Here is an 8,101-nt window from a genome sequence, read left to right as displayed (position 1 = left end):
AAAGAAGCAAGCAAGCTGGAAAAGCTGCCAGCCAGCTTGGAGGCGCCTCCATCAGGCTTGGAGGCCCCTCCTGCTTGAGGGTACCTTCAACCCCTGTTGAAGGCGCCTCGGACCCGGCAGAATTGAACGTTAAGCTTTTGGATAAAGTTTTATCTACTCTCTCGATGGAGGCGCCTTGGATCCCTATTGGAGGCACCTCGGACATCCGAGATAGGATTTCTAGATGCTATATAAAGGCCTCAGGAACTAGGAATTAGAAATCAACTGTTCCATCAACTCTGTAATCAATTCCTAGCAATAGTTCTGAGTTGTAAGAGTGTAAAAGGCTTCTCCGCCTTCAGAGAAGGAGATTTTTCTACTGCGTGTTTTTTATCGCCCTGGATTAACAACCTTCTTGGTTGTAACCAGGTTAACTCCCGATCATCTCTGTTTTTCTGTTTTGTTTTATTGCTTTAATTATTTTATTACTATTTCTATTGTACTTTTGAGTTGAAAAATCCAAGGAGGGTAGTTTTAATTTGTGCAGGCAATTTACCCCCCTCTTGCCTGCCTCCGCTGCACTAACAAGTGGTATCAGAGCGAGATCTCCTCAGAAGGACTAACCGCCGACTGAAGCACAACGATCAAGACGATGGCCGGAGCGAATATTCATCCCCTGAAGTTCGACGGAGACTTCGCGACGTGGAAACGCCGGATGGAGGTATTCTTTAAAACCGACCACTACTAAAAAAGGGCCCTTTAACGACGGGATTTCCCGTCGTTAAATGGGTGTTTCCCGTCGTTAAAGGTCATCAATGACGGTATTTAATACCGTAGGAAGTTGTAGCTAAAAGTACCCTTCGGGAATTGATTAACGACGGGAAATAACATACCGTCGGTAAAAGTTTTTAACCACGGTATTAACTACCATCGTTAATGACAGTAACGACGGGTTTAGATACCATCGTTAATGATAGTAACGACGGTTATAGTATCGTCGTTAATAGTAACAACGACAATTATATATATTACAATTTAACATCGTTTAATTATTTAACGACGGCCTAGCATACTGTTGTTAATGGCGGGGGTCGGTTTTGCATACCGTCGTTAATGACGATGACGATATCACTTATCGGACCTATATATATATATATATATATATATATATTAATGAATGCTAATAAAAACTAAAACATAATATATTAAAACATCATCCGATAATTCATGATAATTGTTTCTATATCATTAAACTTTATATCACAACGTCTAATTACCATCCAACAAAATTAACATCTATTACATCAAAAATATTCATTTATCTAAAGTCTTCAGTATGCAAAATGTTGACATTCATAAAAACTTCAAAAAGTCTATTTCCCTTCCAAGCTCCAATACCTATAATAAATATACAAAAAAAAAATTAGTATCACAATAAAAACTTTAACAGAACTTAGAGTAACTTACCTAATCTACCTTAAAGAACAATTAATATTGCAATTGCTATATGAAAACAATGGCTGATAGGGCAGATGTAAAGAAAGAAAAGTGTGCAACACATACAGATCAGCAATCCAATGTAGGCTATGACATGCATGTGAGTTGGACATAGTTTTTTTTAAAAAAAAAAATCAGTGAGCTTCATTATATTTCGAAAAGTGTTATTTCCTAACATGTAAAAGAGATTACATATTCCATAACATTGCAACAAAGTACGAAAAGTGTTTTAAAGAATACCCGTCAATCACTAAGATGAGCCTTCATTCTATTGTTCCTCACCAATTGCTTGTGTGCCTATGAACCTTCATTCTATTGTTCTTCACCAATTGCTTGTGCGCCTATGAAGCATTTACAAGTCAAAATGAACAAAACTACTCATTCTATTTATCAAGTAATAAACAAGAAATAATAAAAAAAAAATTAAAGTAACTAATTCAACCTTCAATAGTATTTGAAGTCGATGCAGTCACTTGCACATTAGGTGGTAAATTCTTCAGCATCAACTCCTTAAAAGCTTTAAATTCAGATTCCATATTATTCATTTTCTCACGTAGTGTGACATTCTCGTGATGAAGTTCTTGCTTTGACGCAATAGGTCCTGTCACATCTTTAGGCCTCACTCCTCCTCCATGGCCAAAAACATGATCATGTCGTTGAGGTCCAAAACATTTCTCAACAAGTTGAATATTTGACAAGGAATAATCTTCTCAAACAACCTCACAAATCTCATCCTTCAATAAGTTAAAAGATTTTGAAATCTATGATGAATCAAATATCATGTGAAAAATGAATTAAAATGTTATATGCTCACATATTTTTGCATTGCATCAAGATCAACAATATGGTCTCCCTTTTTTCGTGTCTCAAAAACCATTGATGCAAAATCTAGAGGTTGTCCATCTTTTCCTCCCTATAAATATTAATAAGACACAATTTTATGTCTAAATTAATATAAAATCCTTATAATATATGTCTTACCATTTCATATGCCAATTGCCTAAAAGGCTTGCTTCCTGTTCGATGTGGCATAGATTTCAAGGATCTATTCTGTGTATTTGTTTTACTCATTTTCTGTAAATATATTAATATTAGTATAATTTTATAAAAAAGACATTTAAATTAAAAAAGTAATTTATAACATAAAAAAGATGGGATAAGAATAACCTGAAAACTTTCACTTAAAAAATATTCTTTAACCAACCATTCCCAATCTTGTTTATCCATTCCCTTGGGAACATTTTGTAAAGCTTCTTGACGTGTTTTGCATGGTTTTACAAATTTGGAGTTCATCTCGCATCTCCAATTCTTCCATAATTGTTGCATATGTTTAAGGGTTGTCTCACGATATAGCTCAATATCATCATTTTTGAACTTATCCTGAAAATTTTTTTGTAAGCATATAATAATGAGATATTTCATATAATAAAAAAATTGATTAGTATTAAATATTTTAAACACATGTTGAAACAATATGACATAACTAGTCTGTTAAAAGGGCATAAGATATTTCATATAATAACCATGTTTTGCATGATTATTATTTTATTTTGTGAAGATTCAAAACACAAAAATACAATTAAAAGGAACATCATCAGTAAAGGACGAACTTGCAATAAAGGAATATTTCATATAATATGGTCTGAGTCCAATCAATAAACTATGATATGGACACAATTCTATCTATGGCGGCAAAAATAAAGGACTACTTGTCTAGATAATTCCATATATTTGAAATTATATGCCAATATATATCATGATATGATGCATCTAAATCTTAGCTGTAGAAAGTATCAATCACATAGCTTTACAAAAAGAACCATAGATAAGTCTCCTATAGAAATGCATCAAATCCATAACTATATAATAGGAACCTACATACATAATGATAGTGACACATTCAAAGAGTACTTCTCCTAAGAATTTTATAGGAAGTATTAAAGATTGGTAAGAGACTCACCGTAACAGCAGCCCGCATGTGATTTTTAGCATCTTCACCAATTTTATTCCACGCAAGAACTCGAATTGGGCATATGTTTCCATCTCTTACAATTATACCCAAATGTCTTGTAAAGGCTTGATGATTCAACCCAACAGCTCGACCCATATAGAAATTTATAAGAAGTTTCTCTCCATTTTTTAATTTACACACAATACCACACTTATTTTTACCTCGCTTGTTCAAATTTTGTTGAGTAGATGATTTGTCTAAACATGAAAATAATTAGTTTAGATTTACATGACAATGATTTGTCTAAACATGAAAATATTTTTACCACACTATAAATTACTTTTTCATACCTTGGCTAGATTCCATTTGAGCTTGAGAGTCTTCCACATGGTCGACTTGTTCAGACGCATATTGCATATCATTGTTACATGTGTTCACCAAAGAAAGCTCATGTTCAATTGATCCAGAAACATGATTTTGTTCGGACAATCCTAAATGCCTTGTGATTTTGCCACGTCCTCGAGCTAAAGAACCTGGTGCTATAAATATCTTTCTCTTAGTACCCAAAGATGAATTTTGAGAGTCCATGATCCTACAACAAATACATTTTTATATTAGTTAAATGAAAAAATAATATAAATGATACATTTAGTAGTTTAAAACACTAACACTTACACAAAGCAAATAAAGATTTATATTATTCTATCCTCAATTTTGATAAGATTCTGGGATATCATCTATATTTGTGGCCATTGAATCTCTCTTCGTCAACATATTATATGAGTATTGAGGAAATGTTTTTGTCACTATGTGCCAACCTTTTGAGGTATTATCTATCACATAAAACACTTGTGATGCTTGAGTGGCCAATACAAAAAGTTCATTTGATTTCAAAATCCGTTGACAATTTACACTAACAAAACCATATTTATCCACTTTGATCCCTTTTTCTCCAGAATGCACATCAAACCATTTGCACTTGAAAACCACAATTCGTCTTTCACCAAGAAATTGTAATTCAATAATATGTGATAACACTCCATAATAGTCAATATTTTCTGCACCATAGTTCCCAACAATGAGAATACTACTATTTTGTGTCCTTAGGCCCTTGTTGTGCTCTTCGGTGTGGAATTTATATCCATTTACTTTACAACATACAAATGACTTCCCATACTGTGTAGGCCCACGTGACAAAGAAAGTAGGTCTTCCATTTTTTTGGTTTTGTCATTTTTATGTAACCTCTCGACCTATCAAATTTGAAAAAAAAAATTCTTACTCTCAAGATATAATTTATTAGTGAAAACAAAGACATGTATGTACATTAAAAATCTCACTTACTCTAACTCTGAACCAGTTAATAAATTGTTTGTCCCATTCCTCATCGGACAAAACCAAATCACTAGAAGCACGGATTTGCAAGTAGTCACTACATAGGAAATTTAGAGATTAATCGTAATTAAAACTACAATATGGAAGAATAAGTTTATAGTTTCATACTTGTAAAATGATTGAACTTCTTCACAATTCTTTAATATGTAGTTGTGAGCTCGCTCTTGGTCAACACGATCCAAATTGCATGCTATTCCTGTTGATAACTCTTCAATGGATGAAAATATGGATAAACCATCATTACTTTCCATACATCCACAATCAGATGTGTCGAAATATCTTGAGCATAAACTGATACATTCATTTGCGATATAACCCTCAGCAATTGATGCCTTTGGATGAGTTTTATTTCGAATATATGATTTAAAAGTACTCAACTTTTGTTCTATTGGATACATCCATCGATATTGAACAGGTCCCCCAAGCATAGCTTCCATTGCTAAATGAATCGACAAATGTATCATGATGTCAAAAAATGAGGGTGGAAAAATCTTTTCCAACTTACAAAGTGTGATAGGAATTTGTCTTTCAAGTTGTTTCAAGTCTTCCATCTTTAGTGATTTGGAACACAAACTAGAGAAGAACATTGATAGCTCAACAAGAGCTTCATACACTGATTCTGAAAGTAATCCACGTGTTGCAAGAGGAATAAGATATTCTTGTAAGATGTGACAATCATGACTCTTTAAACCTGAAATCTTGTTCTCCCTAACATTTATACAATCTACAATGTTTGAACAAAAGCCATCAGGCATTTTTAATTGTTTAAGAAATAAACAAAGCTGATATTTCTCACTAGAGGACAATGTGTAAGGTGTAGTGGGAAACTCAAGATCATCTCCTATCGCAACAGGATGCAATTCAGGCCTCATATTCAAGAGTTGTAAATCAAGACGTGTTTTGTGGTTATCTTTAGTCTTGCCTTTAATATCCATAATTGTTCCAAGAACACTATCACATATATTTTTCTCAATATGCATCACATCCAAATTATGCCTTAATAACAATGTTTCCCAATATGGTAGCTTAAAGAATATACTCTTCTTATTCCAATTATCACCCCGTTTGTCATGAGATATTTTTGTCTTTCTAGTAGTATCCTTACTTAAGATTATGCCTTCCAAATCCTGGACTTGACTTAAAATATCTTTTCCAGAAAATGATTTAGGCGGCAATCTCATTTCAACTGTACCATCAAAGGAATTCTTATCCTTGCGCCATTTGTGGTTCAATGGGAGATAACGTCGATGGCTCATATAACACTCTTTACCACCATTTGTCAATCTCATTGAGCAAGTATCCTTATTACAACAAGGACATGCTAACTTTCCTTTTGTACTCCATCCAGATAAATTTGCGTATGTTGGGAAGTCATTAATTGTCCACAACAAAGCAGCACGTAAAGTAAAATTTTGAGAAGTTGATGTATCAAAAGTTTCTACTCCAATGTGCCACAACTCAATCAATTCATCGATCAATGGTTGCAAATAGATATCAATTGCATCTCCACTACTCTCTGGACCAGGAATTAACATGGATAAAATGAAGTTAGACAAGTTCATACACATTGATGGTGGTAAATTATAAGGAATAAGGATCACAGGCCAAATGCTATATGTTGTTTTTGCATTTGCAAATGGTTGAAACCCATCACTTGCGAGACCAAGTCTTACATTGCGAGCCTCTGAGGAGAAATCTTTATATCTTTCATCAAATGATTTCCATGTCATAGAATCAGCTGGATGCCTTAAAATTTCATTATCAATCCTTGCATCATTGTGCCATCTCATGTAAGGGGCAGTTTTTGAACACATAAATAACCTTTGTAGCCTTAGTTTTAGTGGGAAATAACGTAATATCTTCTTTGGAATTTTCTTTCCATTAGCTTTGAATTGAGTTCCCCCACTATGCCTTTCCTCCTTCCATCTAGATATTCCACACACTTCACAAAAATCCAAGTTCTTATGGTGTTTCCAAAATAACATACAATTATTTTTACATGCATCAATCTTTTCATAAGAAAGGCTGATATCTCTAATAAACTTTTTAGCATCAAAATATGAATCTGGAAGATCAGAATTTTCTGGTAATATTTCTTCCTTCAACAATTGCAACAACATGCTAAATGATTTATTTGTCCATTGCCCAACATTTTTGAGATGAAGTAACTTTATTAATGCTGACAATTTTGAAACCCTTGATCCTTGGTACAAAGGTTCTTTTGAATCATTTAATAATCTATAAAAATTTTTAGCTTCATCATTTGGTTCCTCACTAATATTAGCATGGTTTGAATCATCATAATATGGATGTAAATCTCTTAGAAGATCTTCCATGAAGTAATCATTATCATCTACTTCAGTTTCTGAATTGTGTAGTTCCAAATCATCCTCTGACTTTTCTCCATGATGATACCAAAATCTATAATTTTGAAGTATTCCACAAACAATCAAATGCATTTTAACAGATTCCCTAGACCCAAAATGTGCATTTGCACATTTAACACATGGGCATCAAATTTCATTTTTTGCTCTTGTTCTTTCAAAAGCATAGTCTAAAAAATTTTCAATCCCCTGTCCATATGCTTCACCAAGTCGATCATTAATAAGATCCATCCATTTCTTATCGGGTGCCATTCTATATTCAAAAAGGTGGAAAATTTAACTATAAATCAGATTCGAAGGATCCCTACTGTAGAAAATGAAGAGGAAATACAAGTAATCAGATTCTAAGGATCCCTGCCATAGAAAACGAAGAGAAAATATAAATAATCAGATTCTAAGGTTCTCTGACATAGAAAACGAAGAGAAAATACAAGTAATTAGATTCTAAGGATCACTATGGTAGAAAATTAAGAGGAAATACAAGTAATCATTCTAAGGATCCCTACCATTGAAATTGAAGAGAAAATAGAAGCGGTAATAGAAAGGAAGAAAGAAAAATATCTCACCTGAAATAGGAGCTTGGAGATTGTCGCTGGATTGTCGATCTCTTGATTTTCTCTGTGACGATGGAACTGTAGTGAGGAGTCGTCGTCGCGTGCTCAAAGCCCTAGAGGTGGAAGGGGACACAGAACTACAGTGAACCAACAATGTCACTGCAGGAATAGGGTTTCCCTATTGCTTACCGGACCTGCTGATCTTTTGAGCTTGACGGCAACAGCAAAACCCGAGGAAGATGAAGAGTCGTGCGCGCCTTGCTAACCACCGGACCTGTTGATCTCTTGAGCTCAACAGTAACGATAAAATGCGAGGAAGATGAAGAAGCCCCTACTGCCCGCT

General features: G+C 34.0%; 2 long non-coding RNA genes across 2 annotated transcripts; both read right to left on the bottom strand.

Moving 5' to 3' along the window:
• Nucleotides 1-1,165: 1,165 nt before the first annotated feature.
• LOC122044386 lies at nucleotides 1,166-1,804 on the bottom strand. Its single transcript, XR_006129535.1, has 2 exons — nucleotides 1,717-1,804; nucleotides 1,166-1,377 (listed from the first exon to the last, which is right to left on the bottom strand). It is a non-coding gene; the product is annotated as an uncharacterized LOC122044386 (long non-coding RNA).
• Nucleotides 1,805-2,297: 493 nt separating this feature from the next.
• Nucleotides 2,298-2,707, bottom strand: LOC122044384. The gene is made up of 3 exons (XR_006129534.1): nucleotides 2,644-2,707; nucleotides 2,458-2,550; nucleotides 2,298-2,389 (listed from the first exon to the last, which is right to left on the bottom strand). It is a non-coding gene; the product is annotated as an uncharacterized LOC122044384 (long non-coding RNA).
• Between the last annotated feature and the right edge of the window lie 5,394 nt (nucleotides 2,708-8,101).

This window comes from Zingiber officinale, chromosome 2A, assembly GCF_018446385.1.
Source record: "Zingiber officinale cultivar Zhangliang chromosome 2A, Zo_v1.1, whole genome shotgun sequence".
Taxonomy (NCBI): domain Eukaryota; kingdom Viridiplantae; phylum Streptophyta; class Magnoliopsida; order Zingiberales; family Zingiberaceae; genus Zingiber; species Zingiber officinale.
The sequence above is the reverse complement of the archived record's forward strand: the minus strand, read 5'-3'. Positions and strand labels throughout refer to the sequence as shown.